Here is a 23,728-nt window from a genome sequence, read left to right on the forward strand (position 1 = left end):
CAGATTATTTCCATGTCATATAGCACCTACATATCACAAGAATAACAATGTTAAATTACATGTAACTTCTATGTTATATTGCCGCTATAAAATGTGTTCACTGGGAATCTACACAATATATTATTCAATGCTTTTTCATTATTTCATGTAATAAATTAAAAAGAAATTGTGTTATTGTAATTGCGGATGTATTACAAAAAAATCAGATTATAGATCGCTATACACAGATTATTCTCTCTCGATGATTAATTGAGAAAATTGTTTGTAAAATAATAACTAGTAAGATATTAGAAAAATTTTATATTTCGTACATTAAATGTTCCACATTCGCGATATTAAACTGATTGCCGACGAAACATTAGAAAAATTTACATTAGTCTAAATGAATTACTACATAAAATAAATAGTTTACTCGAAAACGAAAACTTCACACGCATCTAACAGGTTAGTAAACTTTGTATCTAAAGTTTCAGATATTGGTTACTTAACATACAATGTTCCTTAGATACATATATTGTCACGTGTTTCTTTGCGTTCCGCCGTGCGGAATCGCGACGCGGATCAAAAACGGTACAAAAGAGGGAGCGAGGATGGACGTTCCCTCGAATACCTCCTAAGTTGTCGCTGAGCAATCTGCGGGGTTCATCACAAATGTTGAGCGCCAGACTCTCGTCGCGTCAAATTCAAACGCGAAAGTAACACCAAGATCCCACTTTACGTTCGCACGGAGTATTTAGCCGGCCACTCCAATTTCGGTAGAGGGGCGAGGCGGTATGCCATTGACGAACGCTCGATTACACGAGACGACACACAAGACGATACAAGAAATCACATACGCTCTTTATAAAACAAATTAACAACGTTTATTGTGATGAGGGAACTTAACACAACATAAGAGATAATGAAATAAAATTAAAATATAACAGAAGTTTCACTTAGTGCGCGAATAACGGAACTCGCGAGAAAGTAATTGAAATGCCCAAAAACAGAAATTAACGCAAAAATAACCGAGTTAGCTAGAAAGCGCGAACGAAATAATTACAATAGGAAAAGGCGCAAAAATAACAATCAGTTAGACAAAAACGCGAAGCTTAACGACAACAAGCCGCGAGACAAGTAACGCAAGAACGCGAATGCGGCGATCACAACGCAAACGAGGTTACACTGAGACGACGACGCGGCCATCACAAAACGGAATTAACGGAAATAATACTGACACAAAGCTCGGGAGCCTCACACATAATCGCGGATACCGCGGCGCGAATTCTCGACGCATACAACGCGATCCGGCTAGCACGCACTTCGCGCGTGCAACGGTATGGTGGTCGCGCTGCCGGCCTTCTCCCGCAAAGTAATGCTCTTCTACGCGACGACCCGGGGCCACCATCCTCGGCGAGCGCGTTTCACACATATAACTCTACGATACGCAAATCTTAGCCTCCACGAGTCCCTGACGGCCCACTGCGCATAGGAGTCGATCGCTCGTTCTAACACTAATAAGTACGCCCTCGCGCACTACACTAAACTGTACTACACTAAAAAGTTCGTTCCCAGAACACTAGCGCGATCTGCCGACTCGCGAGTGGCTTTACAAGATTACACACGCATCACGGGCAACCTCACCAGCTTCCTGGTCCCTCCGAGTCCTCTCCAAGGCCCTCGCTCCACACAGGACGCTCGTCTTTCTCTCACGCGACGCCAGGAATTCGGGGGCGGCCGGGCTGCCGATACGCTATATTGAACAGCTGGTGCGGGAGAGCGCGATCGAGACGCGAGGTGCTCAACCGCAAGTCGATGTGTTCCCCACGCTACTCGGCTGCGCGTGGCGTCAGCCAATAAGGATTACGCGTTACGCGCTTCGCGACAGCTCGCCCTCAATGACGTACGCGACCCAATTTCGCGAGGTGTCCTTCAATCACGGGGCCCTTGATCCTCCTCCTTTGCAGGCGGCCTTCCGGTTAGTCTTATCTCCCCGGGGCCGATACGGGAGGCTGGTTATAGCTGAAGGGTCCTCCGCTGTTGTTGGCCTCGTCGTCCTTTCCGCTGTGACGCCTCGTCATTTTTTACCGTGTCGCTTGCCTTGCGGTTACCGCTGAGGTCCCATGCCCCCGCGGTAATTGTCCTATGCCTCGGCCCTGTCCTCTATTTTCCGTTGCTCCACCAAGGCCGAATTCCTGTGTGGTGTTCCTCGGTGTTTTCGCCAAGTGAAGCGCCCGATACGCAAAATACAAAAAAAAAAATAATTATAATTCGCAAATAATATCGCTAATGTGGCCCGCCCAGGATCGCGATACGCTTCCTGCACCTCCCGGCCGTTCTCGCTAGCGCGATCTCGGGCCTTGTGACGGCGGAGCGACGCTGCAACGCCGCAACAAAACTGCAACGTCACAATATATGTATATATATATTTTTTTAAACATGATTCTCTTATAAAATTACTTCAAATGTAATACAAATTTGCATTAAATATTTGGAATTTCATTGATCATTAAATTTATCGCAAAATGTACTTTATTTTATAAATGCTCATTGTCTAATAAAAGACAATGTAAAAAAATCAAAGTAAATTAGAAAATGATGTAATCAAATCATTCAATATATGATTAAACATATTCAAGCATTATTCAATAAAGTACATTTAATTGATTCCTATAAATATATATGACGGAAGAATATTGATCTTCGAGACATGCGTAATACGTAAATGCTGACAATAAATGAATAATAAGTTTCGCTTTTAATGACAAAAAATTAATTTCCATGATGGTTAGTTCAATCAAGACTGGTCGAGACTAATTTACATAATTGTTAGGATCTTTTATCTACATACAATTTTTGTATCTGCTGAATATCCTTAATCTAAGCTCAAATCCATAATCAGTTTACGCTTCGTTCTCCCCATCAAGATAATAACGTCGGAGAGCAGCATCTTTCAGTTTCTAGAGTCTGTTCTAGTACTACAGTTTGCATTTGAGCTTCCATTTCGAGCCTTTTTGCCTGATATAAACTCAAATTCGACATATGTAGATCTTCTGTAAAATTTGAACACAGGAATATTAAGACACAATGTATAAGGCAATATAATAATTTAATATGCTTTAAAAAAAAATTACCGTTTTCTTCAACAAGATGATTGCAACTTTTAGCAGTTGCCACAACATTCACTGTAGCTTGAGTCATTTCTCTCGAAGCTTTAGAGGGTTCAGTCAAATTATTTCTATCGGCCTTGACTCGACTAGCAACTATCAATTGCGACCAGAAGATTATTATTCATAAGATTATGGATTAACTGACTAAGAACCGGTTGTTCTAACTTCTTGGTAAACTTACCTACTAGATAAGCATGTATCTATCTTCATTTCTTTTCTTAAATAAATAAAGATGAACATATATTTATCTGATAGGTAAGTTTACCAAGAAATTGGAACAACCGACCCTGAGTGAGTCCCAGATGCGCACAGATCGAAACGGACACCACCAATCAAATTCTATAAATTTATGCTAACTCTAACTAACTTAGCAATTTGATTGGTGTCCGTTCCGATCTGTGCGCATCTGAAACGCTTTCCACGTACTACAACACACTAATCGTCCTCAACGTGCCTCAACGGCCTTAACTTGCCTTAACCACATCACCCGGCAACAGTACAAATGACGGCCATATTGACTGATGACCATATTGAATTTTGGCTAAGTAGTTTCAAGCCAATGCAGGGTAAACTATTAAATGGCGTTAAAATACGTGACAAATTTTTCCTGTATGAGTTTATAGACCCTGAGCAAGTGCGGGACGCTCTAGAAAAACACAACAGTGTGAAAATAAATACCTCGTTCAACAGCGTGTTTGTAACAGGCGAAAAACGCGCCAACAAAAGTATAAACACAAAAAACTGTGAACTATTCCGAACGTCGGATTTGAACGAGTAGTACGAGTGACGCGTTTTTGAGCCCACATTGGCATCACTCGAAAAGTTTCAAGAACGCAATAGGGGGTGGGCGTTGTCGCTAATTCTGAATTTGACTCTAAATATAAATAAGTACAATCCTCTACACGCGAGGTGTTACGTGACATTACCGCAAAAATTATTTAAAAAAAAAACGTTAATTCAAAGGACAATACATGCTTCACGTGGTCAGTGAACGCCGCTTTGGACCTTGCCGAAAGAACAGAGCCGGGACTAGGGTGTGGCAAACGAGGCACTTGCCTCATGTAAAAAATTTGAAGGGGCGCAAAAATGGCAATAAAAATTTCTATATATTTTAAAGTCGAATTGGTAGAGACGTCCATACCAAAATGTAGGAAGGTCCAGATTTGAACCTTGGCTGGGATGATATTCTTTGTTGCAATAAATTTTTTACAGTGTTTTAAAATGCTTATTAGCATCAGTATTATTAAATATGTATGCTTGTAATGTATACCTGTACGCGTGATTATATGTCCCAATTAAATTAATATTAATATATTAAATACCACTAATTAATATTATTTTTTATTATATTTTACATGTTGTAAAAGAAATGTTTTTTGTTAATACAAGAGACGCAATTTTTCTTTTGCCTCGGGCGCCAAAATGTCTAGTCCCGGCTCTGCGAAAAAATTCAGAAAGTGTAATCTAAATTACCGAAATACATCATACATGCCGGTTATTTTTCATAATTTATCTGAATACGATGCGCATTTCAGGAAATAGCCACGACGTTCAAAGAGAAGACCGACGTACTCCCTATCAAAAGTACATTTCTTTTACAAAACATGTCATAGACACCGCCAATAAATTAGATCCATACAATTACATAAAACTACGGTTTAAAGATTTATATAAATTTTTAAATATTAGTCTTGAAAAATTAGCATCATTTCCAGATTAAAAAAAAATTAAAAATTGCATTTTCCAAATTTTTACACTTATCTGACGAAGATTTCAATTTATTTACACAAAAAAGCGTATTTCCCTACAAGTACGTTAACTGCGTCGAAAAGTTGGAGGACACGTGTGTACCACCGCGTGAATCATTTTACAGTTCCCTGATCTCTGACACAGTATCCGAGAGCGATTACGCTGCCAACGACTAGCAGCAGTTCTCTGTTTGAACGCTGAGTAAATACAGCGATCTATATTTAAAAACGGATGGGTTATTGTTAGCCAACATTTTTGAAAATTTCCGCGATAAATGTATCGAAAGTTACGATCTCCATCCCGTGCATTATTACACTCCCTGTATACGCGTGGGACGTTATGTTAAAATACACCAACATCACTTTCGAACTGCTTATTGACATCGTCGGAAGTAGTTCACTTGGACACAGTACAATTAGACATAGTGCAAATGGACACGGTGCAAATAAACAAAATAATGTACACATTTCAAATACCCTGGTGAAAATGTAAAATCGGAGCATAAGTCAAAGGTAAAGAAAGAGTAAGAGCGTAAGTTGAATGTAAAGAGAGAGTAATAGAAGCGTTAACAAACCTTCTACGAAGCGTAAATTAAAACAATGAAAGGTAAAAGAAGCGTTAACTTTTCTTTCCCTTTACATTCGACTTACGCTTCGATTTTACATTTTCATCAGGTTAGACACGGTTCATTTTGACACAGGAATTTTGGACACAGTAATTTTGTACACAGGAAAAATAAATTCTGGACAAATTACAATTTGAACACAATAAAAATGTACACCGTGCAATTGGACACGTATAATTTGTACACCGCAAAGTTGTACACCGCGAACTTGTACACTGCAAACTTGTACACCGCAAAATTGTACACCGCAAACTTGTGCGTGCGTGCGTGCGTGCGTGCGTGCGTGCGTGCGTGTGTGTGTGTGTGTGTGTGTGTGTGTGTGTGTGCAAACCATTCTCGGCACCACATGGGTTTGCGACTTTCCACGCAAAACTTTACGGTGTACAAGTTTGCGGTGTATAACTTGGCGGTGTACAACTTTGCGATGTACAAATTTTACGTGTCCAATTGCATGGTGTACATTTTTATCGTGTCTAAATTGTAATTTGTCCAGAATTTATTTTTCCTGTGTACAAAATTACTGTGTTTAAAATCCTGTGTCGAAATGAATCGTGTCCATTTGAAACGTGTACATTATTTTGTGTCCATTTGCACCGTGTCCAAGTGAATGCCACTCACATCGACATGATAATATTCATCGGGCGTGGTATACACGGCCGATTTCAGTCTACGTTCCGGCAGATATGCGGAAGCTACAACAAGTACATGCAAACGTACGACCCATCGAAACTATCCTCATATATTACGTATTTTGATGTTAATAATTTGTACGATTTGGCGACGTGTCAACTGCTATCCTGGAGAATTTCAATGGATCAAAGACGTCTCGAAATTTGACATAAACGCGATCGCTCTTGATTCACCAACGGGATATATTCTCGAGGTCGATCTCGAGTATCCTCAAAACCTTCACGATCGGCACACTGATCTACCTTTCTGCCCGACACGCGATAAACCACGTGACAAGCGAGAATATAAACTTCTCACCAGGCTCTATGATAAGAAGCGTTACGTCATCTACTACCGTAACCTGCAGCATTGCATGCGTCACGGTCTTCGTATCACGAAACTACACTGCATGTTAGAATTCGCACAATCTCCATGGCTCCGCAGTTATATAAAATTAAACACGCAATTCCGGACTCTCGCCAAAGATAATTCCGAAAAAAACTTGTATACATTGATGAATAACGCAGTATTCGGAAAAACTATGGAGAATATGTGCAATCGTGGTGACGTTAAGTTGTTGATGAAATGGAAGGGTCGGTGTGTTACGGAGGCAATGATAGCGAAACCGAATTTTCACAGTCAAAGTATTTTTGCGGAAAATTTAATCGCGGTTAAACTTAGAAAACTCGAGGTAAAATTATACAAGCCAATTTACGTAAGCATGCGTATCCTAAATATTTCTAAAATGTATCTATATAAATTTCACCATGAATACATGTTGCCTCTGTACCGTGACAAATCTAAAGTTATGTACATTGACACCGATAGTTTCGTATACCATGTCAAGTGCGAGGATATTTACGAGATGATGAAACGGATATCGCTAGGTTCGACACAAGCGATAATCCGGTCAACAACTCGTACAGTATACCTTTCGAAAATAAAAAGTTCCGGGCCTAATAAAAGATGAAAATAATGGCGCGATAATAATCAAGTTCGTCAGACTTAGAGCAAAGATGTATGTACGCGTTGAAGATGGATGGAAAAAATACTAAAAAGGCAAAAGGTATCAAGAATAACGTAGTAGCGCGAACCATAACGTTCGATGATTATACTCAGTGTTTGAGAAATGAGATAGAGATGACGCGTTACCAATCATGCCTAAGATCCAAAATGAGTGAGGCCCGATTGCGCATATAAACGATCGGACACAATAGTATTTCCCAATATGACAGTCCCGATTGGACACAGATTCGATTAGACACGGACTCAATTGGACACGGTCCCGATTGCACACGGACCCAATTGCCTACCAAACCCGTTTGCACACGGATTCGGTTGCGCATCGACCCGTTTGCATACGGATCCGATTGCACATAATACGATTCCGCATCGCAGAATAATACAAAAATAATCTAGATAGCACAGAAAATTTATCATAAATTTTCATAAATATTTTACAAATTTATTTGAATATTTTTTAAAGATTATATAATTATTTTTCATAAATTATTAATAAATGATACAAAAATTATTATTAACAATATATAAAATATATTTTTTTAATGTACTGAAAAATATTTATGGTATATGAACTCGAAATATTTTTTATATTTTTTGATAATACCAATATTGCACACCGTTCGATTGGACACGTTGCATTTGCGCACAATTGCTTTTGGCCACAACACATATTTTTGTAAAATTTTTGACACACGCACACATGCATGTAAAATTGTTATTAACTTTGTTAACTAAACATTTGTTACATTAAACACAGTGCATTTACGCACATTTCTTTTGCGCACAGTCAAACGGAACGCATCTAGATATTCATAAATTATGACTGTTGATACATCTAAAAAGCAGCAACTCGTTTTGCATGGAAAGTCGCAAATTCATGTGGTGCAGAGAATGTTTCGCACGCACGCTCGCTCGCACGCACGCACGCACGCACACGTACACGCACGTGGGGTGCAAGGAGGGTCTTCGGCCCTCCCTCCCGCACTTATTCCGTCTAAGTCGCTAACCCATGTACATTGCAAACAAAGTAAAGTTCACATGTGTTTGCAGATTGCCAATACAATGTACATGGGTTAACCAGAATATCTAGATCTACTTGACTGTGTGCAAACAAACTGTGCAAAAAAGAACTGTGTGTAAAAAAACTGTGCAAACAAACTGTGCGCAAATGCACTGTGTTCAATGTAATAAATGTTTAGTTAACAAAGTTAACAACAAATTTCACACTTATGTGTGTTAAAAATTTTACAAAAAAATGTTGTCTTAAAACAAAACTGTGCGCAAATGCGACGTGTCCAATCAAACGGTGTGCAACTTTATGTGTCCAATAGCACGGTGTGCAATTGCAACGTGTCCAATTGTACTGTGTGTCATTGAACCACTTTCCAGGTATTTGATTGAAAAATTGGCCAGAGACAACCGGGATATTAATCCATTCCACACGGCGTGCCGCAAACATTGCCTGTTCGCATAGTAAGGATCTTGCAGAAAAACACGTGGCTTTAAACATCATAACGTCATGGAAGGTCATGGAGTTTATCTTGCTCCATATAAGCGTGGACGAGAAGTTCCGATAAAAAAAAATGTCAAAAAGATGTTAAAAATGCTAAAAAGTGCAATTATCGACATACAATTATTACAGCTAACAAAACGTATGCGCATTCCATACTTCAGAGAAATTTTTATGTGTACAGCATTACTAATGGCAGGAGCATGTCGAAACAAGAGCGGTATTTTAAATTTAAATAATGCTAAAGGATCGGGCACACACTGGGTGGCGTATGCAAAGAGGGGAAGTCGCGCTGTATGCTCTGATAGTTTCGGTAATCTTCGACCGAAAAAATTGGTGCAATATTTAGACATAACGCAAATCGAGTACATCGAATCACACGTTTTATCAACGTTACGATTAAAGCAACTGCGGCCAACTATGTCTGCGTTTGCTTCAAACAATTAATAATAAATTTAAAGGCTAACATTGCGCAATTTACGAGCTCGGCCTCACAAATTTTGAAACATACTGTATCATATCTAATGTAAATTCGACGAATAACAAATTTTACTATAGCAAAGACGACAAAAAAATTGTCATTCCCGAAAGATCGTATAAATTGCGTGATATAGATAGATATTTAAAACGTGTATTTTACAATCGCATCCCGGTGTTGTAGGAAAAAGGGCGTTTCGCAAAGATGAAGAGAGCAAGTATCCGCTGGTGATTCGCGCCAACATTAATACAATAAAGAGCGAGATCATGTGCGCTTATCAAATTAAATTTGGAAAACCTAACAACGTTAGATTTATTAGGATTTTCATCGAATCGCATTCTTGAATCACGACTGTGGCATGAATCGGATGCGTCTATAAATATCATAAACGTAAACATCATTTGCATAGAATGTAAGGTGACTACAGGTGCGTACAGCAACAACAAATGTGTACACACGATACATGAATTTTCACCAAGAGTACTACCAGGATATAAGATATCAAAAACGCCTGCATAAATCATTTATCTTCCAATCGTCGCACGGAGCATTACTAATTTGACAATTCGTATTGTGAATCAGGACGGTCAATTACTCGATTTTCGCGGAGAGAAGTTTACCGTTAGATTACACGTACAAAGACGATAACGTGAAATGCTCTTGTTGAATGAGCAAGTGCAAGACACAATTTTTACGCCAATCAAGAATATTCGGCCGTCTGACATTTTACATCAGTTAAAAATATTCAATCGTCTGATTAAAAAAAACTCACCGCATCAAACGTTGAATTTTTTAAATCATTGGGATATATCGTACAAAATATCTAAGATGTCTAACTTCTTGAATAATGGAGGCGAGTCGATCTTTGACGATAGCATCGTCAAGATTGAGACTCACACATACAATCCGTACGCCAACACCACGTTTGGATACAGCAATAAAATACGAATACCCATACAACAGCAGGATTTATACACGTTCCCATGCTAAAGTTTTCTCTACGAAAAAAGATTAGTGATGAAAAAGAAAGATAATAAGAAAAATACTTCAACTTTTGTGTACCGCTTAATGTATTATTGAGCCTTTGCGAGGACTACAAATGTGACGACTTTGTGATGAGCGTGATTGTTAACGCTCGTCACAAATTAGTATTGATTCGAGCGCGCAACGATAACAATTCTATCGTTGAAAATTTTACGGCTCAACCGGAAATTGAATTATTCAAAATACAGTGGCGAATGCCTCATGCTACGTTAAATGAGGTCAACAAATTATCTTTGCTGCAAGCTTTGGAGAATGGGCAATGCCTAAGTATGAGTTTTTGCTCCTGGGATCTGTACGAGCACCTCCTGTTGCGGAGTACGACGAAACATTCATGGGCCGTCAAAACTACAACTCAACTCAAAAAACCGCACTTCGTTATCTTTGCACTACAAACTGGTCGAAAAAATATCATGTCTCAAGATCAATCTTTGACGACTGTAATTTGACCAACGTAAAATTTTATCTAAACTCTAAATTTTATTCATACGATGATTTGTATTTAGACTTTCGTAAATCTAGATATGCCATTCTGTATGACATGTATTGACGTTTTGGCAAATCTCATTATAAACACGAGTGTGAAACACTGCTCAATGTAATCACATTCCTGGAAAAAGGGCCCTTTGTGGTGATTCATTGACTGTTCGCGACAAAACAAATCCATCAAAAGTGCTACCGTAAACGTGCGCATAAAATTTGATTGCAAAGAGAATATTCCCGCGAGTACTACCGCTTATTGTCTCATCTTACATGATCGTGTAATTGAATACTGTCCGTTGTCCAACGTAGTGCGCAAAATCATGTAACATCAAACTGATAAAAACTGAGATATTTGGCGTTAATGTACAGTATTGAAAAGTCACTCATCATAATCGTATCAATATTTATGGATCTGCAAAAATTCATTGTTGATAAAAAATTTGTTAAAAAGGAAATGGCGGTACTAAGAAAAGAAACCATTCTTACGCATTATATTTTTGCGAGCCCCATGCCAAGGCATGGTCTTACAAAATTCGACAAGTCTTGCACTTCTTGGTTGATTGCTTATCATCATGAATTGCGATGGAAGGGCAGAACAATCCCTTACATGGGTAAACGTCTGATTACATATGCTGTGTATAATACGAAAGAGGATAACGACAATACGAGTGAGTCCCAGATGCGCACAGTAATAAACGGACACAGCAGGCTGAATGAAACGAACACAGATTAAATGCGCACAGACCAAATGCGCACGGACCAGATGCACACGGACCAAATGCGCACGGATCAAATGCGCACAAACCAAATGCGCACAGTCGCAAACCTATGTGGTGCAGAGAATGCTTTACACACGCACGCACGCACGCACACGGGGTGCAAGGGGAAGGGGGGCTTCGCCCCCCCGTCCCACACCCACCCTGTCGGTAGAGGTGTCCGAAAAGTCGCAACCCATGTGGTAAGTTTGTTGGTTACTGTGTCCGTTTGGTCTGTGCGCATTTGGTCCGTGCGCATTTGGTCCGTGCGCATCTGGTCCGTGCGCATTTGGTCTGTGCGCATTTGATCTGTATCCGTATTCACTCAGCCTGCTGTGTCCGTTTATTACTGTGCGCATCTGGGACGCTCCCGACAATACTATCGTATACATTAAAGGACATCAGAAACGAGAATGGTTGGTAGACATGCTCAATACCGATGATGGGATATATATCAAGACATTGGATGCGGATTATGAAGACATTGAATCTTTGAATAATCTAGATGTTAGTAATACTATATAATGTAAAAAACATATTAAGAATTGCATTTTACAAAATGCATTCAAAATATTTAACTGGTGGTCACAACACCAAAATAATTGTAAAATTTTTTCAAAATAAAAAATATATAAATGCAATAAAATTTTTATTTCTACCTTTTCCTTTATTTTTACCCGTATACGTTCAATATATAATATAGTTTAATAGTGGTTCGATAGCGATTCGATAGCTATACAATGCAGTTTGATAACGGTTTAATAATGTCGTGTTAAATAATGCAGTTCAATAGCAGTTCAATACATGTGCAATGTTTCATAGATATACGGAACGGTTTGATAGCGGTTCAATAGTGGTTTGATATGAGTGACACACTCATAACGATAAGAAATGTCAGTAGCACGATGACGTAAGTCGGTCAGCTGCAGCAGTCAGCATCAAGCGCATTGCGAGAAGTTTCGCGCAATCCGCTCGATAATTAGCGCAATGCTCCTTAGACAGCACTTGCTGTCTAAGCAATAATTTGGAATACTGACCGATTTACACCCTCACGCAATTCTCCCTTTCTTTCAATCCAACTACCGAATTATCGGATATATAAACCGGCGAAAGAAAGTGAAGGACGGATCAATCCGAAGTAGACAAACTAAGATAACACACGACACTCTGCTTTGCGGGGTCATGTATCACCGGCAAACACATTGTAATATATACAACCACGACACTCTGCCTTGCGGGGTCGTGGACAACAAACTCATAGACGCGACACTCTGCCTTGCGGGGTCGCGACCTATTCGAACAAGATAATAAAAGTGTTCAAGACGAATAACGGTGTGAGTGACTAAATACCTTCCTCGCGAGATCTCTAGCAGCGATCCCCAATCGTACTCCCAACGAGGGGTACAACAGGTTCATTAGATGTATGATGCGGTTCAATAGTGATTCAATAGTTGTACGATGCGGTTTGATAACGATTCAATAGTAGTTCGATAACAATTCAATAGTGATTCGACAGCTGTATGATGCGGTTTGATAACGATTCAATAGATATATAACGCGGTTTGATAACAGTTCTTTATTTTGACCGAGACGTTGACCAAGGCGTTGACCGAGACAACAGCGATAAGACGATCTCGTTAATAACTCATATAAATCGCATTTTAGTTCTTGTTAGACAATGATAACACAAATAAAAATTCTACAAAGCTAACATGGCTGAGAATCTTTTTCAAATTTATTTCTCAAGTAAAAATCACGTACATCTTCAGTATATAATGAGATCTGCTCCTCAACGTTAGTCAAGCTCCTCAAGTTAGTAAATCTCGTTCGTGTGGATCTTCAGTGTCTCGCGTATTTAAAATGCATAGAGTTCGAATAGAATATCTAGTTGTGAGGATAAGTGATAGTGCAAGTTTTTATGAATGAATATACGCGTGAATATATATTAAACAATTGTTAACTTTTTCAGTATGTGTACGTGGGTGACATCCTGCATTGACCTACAACGTTTACGGCCGAACGCATGTCAGGGTGCCATCCAGCCGAGCGTCAACAATTCGACTCAATGGGATGATTTCGATACGTGGATCCGTTGATCAGCAGGTATGTATTATGATATAACAATGCCAAAAATTTGTTTTGGGTACAGCTTGGGTACAGCGTGATTAAACTAAAAATGTCATTTCTTTTTTCAAGCCATATTTTGGGTGGGATGAAATCAGGATCCCCCGGTTCATCAATATTGAGGAAGCCCGGTGGAGGCGGTACTTCTGCCAAACTGTGGCGGAACGAGCAGCAGATCAATAATACATACGGACGATACGGTCTCGCCGACGTTATAGACTTGTTTAGCCAAAGCAGCTGTTTGGCATAAAGCCGCTTATCGACGAGGATCAAGAAATCTGGGACTAATATATATTCATATATTCATATCATATTCATATTATATTCATATACATTCATATTATTTCTTATATATATTATACTCACTCGAAAAAAAAGCGATACACCTAAAATTTATCAAAAAATCACTAAACTTCCAATGACGATAACTACGCGAGTATTAAAGATAGAAAGGTTTCTAAAAAAAGAAATTGAAGCTTCAAATGTCTACTTTAAGAATCGATTTAGTAAAATTTTGCGTAATAATTTTTTTCAAAGTGGCGTATGGCAAAGCGAGAGCATGCAAAATTGAAAAATATTAGTTCGAGTTTGCGACGATCCATGGCGTGAGGCAAGTATCGCAACTTAATGGGATAAAAAGCATGCAATAGTACAGAGTTTCCCCTTCGAAATGCTTTTTTACTCGTTTCGATACGATGATTTTTCGCTGAGATATGCGCATTTAAAGTAAAAAATTGCCTTTTTATTCAAATGAGCATATCTCAGTGAAAAATCATCGTATCGAGACGAGTAAAAAAGCATTTTAAAGGAGAGACTCTGTACTATCGCATGCTTTTTATCCCATTAAGTTGCGACACTTGCCTCTTGCCATGGATCGTCGCAAACTCGGACCAATATTTTTCAATTTCGCATGTTTTCGCTTTGTCATACGCCATTTTGAAAAAACGTATCACACATATAACTGCGATATAAAATTTATTCAAGTAGCAATCCGAATCTTGAAAATGCTTCTTAGAAAACCTTGCTAGCTGTATTAGATGCTGAGATATTCAATTTTGAATTTTTAACAATGCCCAATTTTAACTATTGCAAGAATAAAAATTCCGGGTTTCGCTAACAACTATGGTTAGTTTTTATTTTAAAGCTCGAAACCGTCCTTGGATTGTAAGCGTTCGACATACATGTGCTTGTGTGTTGTGTAGCTGACTTACCACGGAATTTTACTACTCACATTAACACAAGCAAATCTGAGTAGTTACGCGAACGAAGCTTCCCCATTAGGGAATTTTGATATTTGATTTTACCACGAAAGTTGTATTCATTGAAGAAGTTTATTGGGCTGTATCAGTTCCAGGAACTGCTAGATATCTAATAAAAATAGACGACTTTCATCTGACTTTCTTATTAAAAGGTTTTACCGTCGGCATTAGCGTTACCCAATGTGCACCACGGAAAGGTTGCGCGATCGGAATTTGCACATCATGGGGCTCTAAAATGTGCCGTTTTGTGTGTGTGGGGGGGGGGGTGTTTACCTCAAGGATAAGGACCCCGTGGCTCGTCAGTTCCACGGTATTTTGCGACTCCAAACCTTCCTTGGGTGTATGTGCGTGTGTGTGTGTGTGTGTGTGTGTGTGTGTGTGTGTGTGTGTGTGTGTTCATGCAAGATAATGCACCACCACACGTAGCAAGAAGAGTGCTAAATTTCTGCAATAAAGCTGGCATTAATTTACTCTAAAGACCTATAATCAAAGATTCGCCAATGGCGAACACAATTTTGATTGGTCACTTGAGTCATATGGTTTATCCGCCATTGCGTACCCACGCTGGGCGAGGAAGAGGAGAGAGTGCTCTGTGTTGAGCAGTATAGGTTAAAGGAATATGTGTCAGAAATTATAAGGTAATTCAATCTCTGCACTCTCGAAGGTCACTATATTTTGACGATACATTTAGGAAGAACAAGAAAAATTAAATTTGCATCTGTTATATGGCTGCGTACCACTTCGAGCAGGCTCGCATTGTTTACTATCTCCACTACTCCAGATCCCAGCCCCAGATCCCAGCAAAATTTTACTAAATCGATTCTTAAAGTAGACATTTAAAGCTTTAATTTCTTTTTTTAGAAACCTTTCTATCTTTAATACTCGCGTAGTTATCGTCATTGGAAGTTTAGTGATTTTTTGACAAATTTTAGGTGTACCGCTTTTTTTCGAGTGAGTGTACATTATATATATTTCTTATATATACTATATGTATATACTGTATTTTATTCATTTGATGGTACGTTTATTACGTTTATATTATGTTCATTAATTTTATTATTATTTTCATAATATTATATATTCATTCCTATTATATTCGAGGTATATTTAATAGAAATATTATAAAAATAATTATTCAAACATTTTATTTCTTGTTATATTCCTTTAGTCCCATACATTCCATCCTACATATATATTCTCGCTCCCATCACATTTACATTCGCTTGCGCTCACGCTCTCCGTCGCGGTGCTATTCACGCGTTCTCTCAATCATTCTCTCTCTCTCTCTCTCTCACGCATATCTCACGCGCGTTCAGGTTTTTCTCTCTCGCTCACAGGAGAGCGAACATCATGGTGGCGATGGTGGCAGCAAGGCGGCGATGGTGACAGACCGCAACGATAGCGGGTGAAACGGCGGCGGCGGCAAGCGCGGACCGCGATTCCCCTTCATGCTGTTCACAGGGATGGTCACGGACTCCGAAACATGACCGCGAAACATGATCCCCCCTTTCATCTACCTCGACGCACCGCAAGATTCCTTAATCCCCGTGACAGCATTTCCCCGCGCGCCTCCAAATACCCCCCCCCCCCGCAACCCATTCCCCCCTCGGAGCTCCCGAGTCAAAACCGCTTTATAATAACTAATTACTTAGTAACATAACTAAATAAATAAATAAATAACCTGCAAAAGCCTCTTGTTGAACACTGTCTAACCTACAAGACTCCCTCAAATAATTTACCACTCAAATTACACTCCTGAGGGGCAGCTTACTCCCCAGGACGTAACAGGGCCAATTAAAAAAACAACTATTCATAAAAAATTTATTTATTTATTACTTTTTATTATTACTTTTAATTAAAATTAATTAATACTTTTTAATGTTAAAATGTTACATTCAATAACATGGTTCTGTATACATTATTAAATAGTATATATTATTATAATGGTAAAGCGTTTTGATTAACATATTATTGTACCCGTTAGATCGGTCCGCTATCCTGATCAATCGATATATTGATTTTTAGAAAGAACGTTGTCAGCTGTCGTAAAGCTTGACAACGCAGATAAACAATGGAGTTGAAGCTCGGTCTCGCACTAAGACTGATGTTTCTGTGAATGTTCGCTTGTGTTTATAATTGATAGTCTTTTAAAGTCTTAAAGTGTAGTGTGTGTTTCTTATTTACATCCACGACCACGCGTAACATTTTAGAAGCTCGTCCGTGATAGGACGAGCGAATGAGCAAACAAACCAACGAAAAGGAAAAAAAATGTAATTCTGAGTAATGACCACACATTTCCCGAGAAAGACTCACAATCAGTCTCAGACACCGGTGGATGCGACGGCGGAGGCCGATTCGCTACGTGCTGTAGGAATTGCAGCAGCTGAAAAAGGAGAGGCGTCTGAAACGTCAGCAGCTGCAACGGTTCCAGAAAGAAATGCAGTCCCGTTCTCCGGAAAAAGACGAGACCTTAAAACGAGGAGCAACTCAAACCAGCTAGTTGCTCCAATAATATTTTCGCGGGCAATAATTCGACAAACGCGACGCAAATAAATTTTCCATACGCAAGTGTAAACGCGGGCGGAGGTCAGGCGTCACTCGATTTTAAAGTTAAGCCTGACGATTTTAACGAGGTGGTGCCACTGCGTAAACAGTTGGGATAAGATCGCGAAAACAATGTTATTGAGGCTCTAATGTTATGCTTGCGCGGAAAAAAGAAAAGAATGTTGATTGTGTAGAGACACGGGACATTTTCGCGCGGAATGCCCGTCGCTTCGAGAGAAAAATTGAATTTTGTAGGGGAGAGCAGGGTCGTGATTCCTGGAGCATCGCGATTAAAAAAAATCCATCTAGAAGAGAAAGAGAAAGAGAAAGAGAAAAAGAGAGAGAGAGAGAGCTGGATGTTGAGACCTGAAACAACAGGCTTAGTAACTCGAGCAGCAGTCCAAGGTAGAGCAGGAGTCGTGGTTCCGGCTGGAAATTTTTCTTCAATAGTTAGTTGTCGGGACGACAACTTGCGAAGAAGGGTCAGTGTCAATCAGTTAGTCCTGTGGCTAATCAATATTTTGATTTTTGAGAAAAGCGTTGTCAGCTGTCGTAAGTTTGACAACGCAGATAAACAGAGTTGAAACTCGGTCTCGCGCAGATGAACATTTCTGTGAAACGCTTGTGTTAATAGTTAATGACGTCTTTTGAATTGCTTAAAGTGTAGTGTATGAGTGTTTCTTATTAAGTCAGCGACCGTACGTAACAATATCAATATTATACAGAAACCAAAAAAGCATGATAAAGATAAATGTTTTATTTTAAAAAAAATTTGGCGCTGCTATAGGAAAATAATAAAAACGGTTTATTGTAACAGATACATTTATTGTAACAGATAACAGATACACAAGAGCAATCAATATTTGCGCTTGGAGACAGACGTGTCAAATATCACTCCGCAGAAATCAGTTTTTTTTATGGATACATATTGCCGTTAAATGTTAAAGTTCTAACAAAAGTGACTATAGACAGAGAGTAACTATAAGTGTTATTTAGTAAAGTTATGCTAAACTATGGACTGTAAGACAGAATTTTTATTCTGGAATTTCAGTTCTTGGACGGCAGTCAGTCAATAGTGCTGACGTGCACTGACGTGTGTTACTGTGTAAATATGTATCATATCGGTATAATCGACAGGTTTGGCGCCGATCATGTAGAATACAGGTTCTGCATGCAAGAACATTAAAAACATTGCGGTACAGTGTACAAAGTGTAGAAAACTCTTTTACCATCCTGAGTGTATCAAGCATAAAATCTATAATAGTAGACAAGAGTTTGTGAAATACGAAGGTCCTTTTAAAGAAATAAGAATCGAAAGTAAAAAGGAAAAAATGTGAAAAAAACAACTGAAAGAAGTAATAGAGAGAAGACAAATTCCATAGAAGCCACGAGGTCAACTGCAAGTACGTCAAGAAATGCAGGTAGGCAATGACTGATACAAAGATCGACTAGTTAGAGAAAAAAAGTGAGAAAAATAAATTAAATGTAATGCTAAAAATCGGAATACGGAAGGAGTTATTTTATATATGAAAAGTAATACATAAAGTACTTTTAATTTAAAAAATAATACATAACTGACGACGATAAAAGTACGGGACAATATAGGTTGCGCACAGCCATGGACGATAATAAACACTCTCATTGACACTTTACTTTTGGTAGTTCAAAAAGACTATTAATTACAATCTTTCATGTATTAAAAAGGGCATCCGCCCTTGCGCACAATCGGGCTACAACATCGTTGTTTATCAGCGTTGTCAAGCTTACGACAGCTGACAACGCTCTTCCCAAAAATCAATATATCGATCAGTGAGCGCAGCTCCAAGGGGCGCAACACTATGTATAAAAAAGTAGTAACAGTAATATATCACTCATCAAGTGCATCAAATGGGTATTTTTAAGATTCTTAGAAGAAATAGTGGAATTATTTGACGTCAGTAAACCTAGCACTCCCACCACTAAAAAAGTTAGAAAATACCGTATAATTTTCTGCTAATTATCTGTTAATTTTCTGCCCTAGTCCCGAATTTTTGCTTTTACACGCTCGTAGAAAATTAAGATCAAAAGTGAGGATGCTAAGTTCACGTAACGGTAGCACCCCCACTATGTAAAGAAAAACAAAAAAATTAATATAATAAAATTTTTTGCTCATTTTCTGGTCTAAGAAACTGTAAAAAAATATCAAAATATTGAACGGTTATCAAAATACCGGTACTTTTAAAACCATCGTACCGCAATAATATAAAAAAAAAGGTTAAAAATAGAAGCTAACAATACCACGACAACTTATAAAGTACTTCCTTAATCAAATACTCGTAAAATACACAAGTTTAAAATGTTTAACTTGCACAATACCTTTAAAAAGCCTTAAGGGGCTACATACACCTAGAGACGTAAAAAATAGGTTTTCTTCTCGATTTTTTTTTTGAAACGTAACGTATGTAATTAATCCTAGTTTTCTTTACTTTAAAATACATTCTTAAAACATGTTTCAGAATAAATTTAAATTAAAAATATTTAAAAATGGCGGAAATATTCCTCGTCGCCTTGTTGAAGACCTTGTTGAAAAAAGGTGCTTCGCGGTACCAATTGCAACTCGTACAGGACTTATCTAAAACAGACCAGCCTAAAATTTTCTTAAACTGTATGAAATTATCTAGTCTTTATCGGGGCCGATTTTTAAAATATCGATTTTTTGCAAAATGGCGGCAGTTTTAAAAAAATCGATTTTTTAGGATAAAAATCAGTCGTTTTTTAACTGTAAAAAAAGTAAGAGCTGTAAAAAAAACCGCCATAATAAAAACTGCCTTTTTGTGTAGATTAAGCCCTCCAAATTTCAAGTAAATCGGTCCAGCCATTTTCGAGATATTTTTAGTACGCGTTTCGAAAACATGGTTTCGAAAAAAACGCGTTTAAAGTTTGACATTCGGTTAAAACATAAATAATTTTTTTCAAACTTATATGGAGTCATCCACTCCAGAGCCATACAATAAACCCTCCCTAGATGTAGCGGCATCAAAGGCTTCGATCCTAGCTTGCCGGCGTAATATTTTTGCATAAGCTACCTGCTGCAAAGAATTAGGGGCGCCCGTCGCGCCCGAGCGTCGTCGAACGCACTTGGACCTTTCTCGCCATATCTCCGACAATTTTCAAGGAATTACTTTAAAACTTGCAGGGGATATTTTCAAGACCTTATACTTTACAAATATGCAAAAAACAAAAAATGCATTTTTTCAAAATTGCTAAGTGTATGTAGCCTCTTAAATTGACAAAAATACAAGAGTAAAGTAACCTTAAAAAATTAACTGCTCCATCGACTATGGTACCAAAATAATCGTCTATTTGTCTGCTTTTAAAATATCTAGGTCCCGAATTTTTTTACTCAAGATTTAACTTGTATAACTTAATTGTTAAAGTGGGGTGCTGATACGCATGCAAGGGTAAATTACTTTAAAAAAATAAATAGCTGCATCAACTATAGTATCAAAATGCTTATTTATCTGCTCTTAAGATATTCAGGTCCTGAATTTTTTGCTCTATATTTAAATATTAAGCAAACAATTCGGGAGCTGAATATTTTAAGAGCAGATATATACACAATCATTTTGATACCATAATCAATGCACCAATTTATTTTTTAAAGGCAGTTTACTGTTAAGCACACATTAACAATTGAGTTGCATGAATTAAATTGTAATTGCAAAAAAATCGAGACTTAGATATTTTAAAAGCGGATAAATAGATGATCAATTCGATACCATAGTCGATGCACCAATTTAATTTTTTAAGGTAGTTTACTCTTGCGTGCGCGCATTAACAATTGAGTTCCACAAGTTAAATTGTGAGTAAAAAATTCGAGACCTAAATATTTTAATAGCTGATAAATAGCCTATTATTTTATACCATAGTCGATGCAGCAGTTAATTTTTTAAGGGTACTTTACTCTTGTATTTTTGTGAATTTTAAGACTTTTTAAAGGTATTGTGCAAGTTAAACATTTTAAAATTGTGTATTTTATGGGTGTTTGGTGGAAGAAGTATTTTATAAGTTATCGTGATATGGTTAGCTTCTTATTTTTAACCATTTTCTCTTACATCGTTGCGGTACGATGGTTCTGAGTACCGATACTTTGATAACCATTCAATATTTTTGATATCTCTTTATAGTTTCTTAAAGCAAAAAATGACCAAAAAATTCTGGTATATTTTTTATGCTTTTTTTATTAATAAAGGTGCTACCGCCACATAAACTTAACACCCCCATTTTTTGTCTTAATCTCCTGCAAACGGGTAAAAGCAAAAATTTCGAGACTAGAGCAAAAAATTAGCAGATATTTAGCAGAAAATTATGCGGTATTTCCAAACTTTTTTTTAAGTGGTGGGGGTGCTAGATCCACTGATGTAATTATTTGTAGTAAAAGAACGTATAATTGTAGGCAATTTTAATATTGATTTTATGCGGAATTCATTTTACAAGAAAATTGAGAACAATGTTAAGTTTAGTCATCAATCAGTTTCTTAATAAGCCAATCATTAAAAGAAATAGCTAAACAATTATAAATCTAGTGTTTGCCAATAATGAGATAAAAGTTAAAGTGTGTGAAAAGCCTAAAATAATGGATGCATTTGTGGTTAAAAATCGAATTGGGATCAATTAAATCGAAAGATAAATATACGATATTTGAATAAATGATAGAGATTATAGTAAATTTAATATAAATAAATTCTTTGAATTTTTAGAAGAAAAGGTAATGCAAGGTCAAGGTCTATCTGTAAATGTAAGGATCGAAAGATTGATTAACATAATAGATACATTAAAAATAACATTTAAGTAGCTCTTAAGAAAACATTTAAAATTCCAAATATATGGTATAGAAAGAAATGGTTTTCACAAATGATGTAAGAGTAGCAACATCGGAAAGGGATGATACATATCGTAGAACTGTGTTTACAGGTGCAGAACAAAATTGGTTAAAATATAAAGCTAAAAGAAAATGCAGTAATTAAGCTTATTAAAGCTAAAAAGAAAGTATGTAATAAAAATGATAGGTCGAAACAAGAATAATCCGGCGATAATGTAAAAAAACTTTGTAAGAGGTAATAAAGGCGAGTCAATGGAATACAAAGTTATGGAAAATATAGATTTCAAATTAGATAATATTACAGTGGAACTCCGCGTTAGCGTACTCCGCGTTAACGGAAACTATCCCCTCCATATGCACTCGGTCCACATGAGTAGCGTGTGGGGATAGCAATGCAGTCACGTAGTATGTAAGCAGTTACGACGTATTCTTAAAGATTTGTGCAAAATTTTAATCTGTAATTAATACATTTAAGACTAAGAAATGGCTAATATTTTTTTTAATTTAAGAATTTATTATTTTGTCCACATGGTCATTAAAAATTGTCTAAAAAAATTGTTTCAAAATATTATTCGTGTAATATAAATAAAAATATATTTTTATATAAATTTTTATTTGAAAAATTCACGCACATGTAAATAAAATAACCAACACTAATTTAAAGTAAATTGTTTAAATGTAATCACATAAAAAAAGGAACACCGATTGCAATCAAAGCTGGATTTCTAATTTGATAATATTTTATTTATAAATTATATGTTGGAAAATAATAATAAATTAGAAGTGTAGGGAATATAAATTCGGGAATATAATTTATTACAGAAGTACGAGATGTGTTTTTCGGACGGCTATAGATATATATACGATTGACTTGATCTGAGACGCTCTGCTTGCAATTTTATAATCGAATACATTTAGTCTTAAGCGTAAACATTAACTGGTTAGATGGCAATACCGTTACGTCCCTGAATTTCACGGAGTGGGAGTGAAATCAAGCAATAGGAGATAACTTCGTGTTAGCGGACTCAGAGGCCCGCTAACGCGGGGTTCCACTGTAGATAATAACGGTAATATAACGTATAGGTTCAATTTATTTTGCAAGTATTAATAATATAGTAAAGAGACACATAGTAAAATTTTAAAACAATTAACCAATAAAATATCATACAGTCGACGAACTAGCAAATCTTTATTGTTAGATATTTGGCCTACATGACGTTTCAACCTTAATTTTAGGTCTGTATCAAGTGACAAAATCGCACAATGATGATATAGATTTAGGAAACAAATAATTCTATGAAAACTATTCCTACAGAGTCATTCTTCTATCTACAAAATAAGTATAAAATGTATGGATGTACAAGGACTCAAACCATTATTAATCTTATAAAAGTTGTAAAAACTTAATTATTCTTGGACTTACGTGTCTCCCTCATTCGGATATAAATTGAAAAATTA

The 23,728-nt window shown here is 37.3% G+C and overlaps 1 protein-coding gene and 1 long non-coding RNA gene across 9 annotated transcripts in view; one reads left to right on the plus strand and one right to left on the minus strand.

Moving 5' to 3' along the window:
* LOC105831246 (protein phosphatase 1L) overlaps positions 1–23,728 on the minus strand; it is a 264,636-nt gene that overhangs the window by 235,985 nt on the left and 4,923 nt on the right. Inside the window, exons 2-3 of one of the 8 annotated variants that reach the window (XM_036292225.1) lie at positions 11,214–11,359; positions 10,998–11,139 (exon numbers count right to left, since the gene is read on the minus strand). The exons of 4 other annotated variants lie outside the window; for them this stretch is intronic. The gene's annotated coding sequence lies outside the window, so the exon portion shown is untranslated. Of the gene's footprint in view, positions 1–2,830; positions 3,033–3,113; positions 3,243–10,997; positions 11,360–23,728 lie in introns of all 8 variants that reach the window. 3 more of the 8 variants (XM_036292205.1, XM_036292221.1, XM_036292211.1) reach the window with 3 other exon arrangements.
* Positions 15,464–20,537, plus strand: LOC118647407. The gene is made up of 2 exons (XR_004964685.1): positions 15,464–15,503; positions 16,203–20,537. It is a non-coding gene; the product is annotated as an uncharacterized LOC118647407 (long non-coding RNA).

This window comes from Monomorium pharaonis, chromosome 1 (genome assembly GCF_013373865.1).
Source record: "Monomorium pharaonis isolate MP-MQ-018 chromosome 1, ASM1337386v2, whole genome shotgun sequence".
Classification (NCBI taxonomy): Eukaryota; Metazoa; Arthropoda; class Insecta; order Hymenoptera; family Formicidae; genus Monomorium; species Monomorium pharaonis.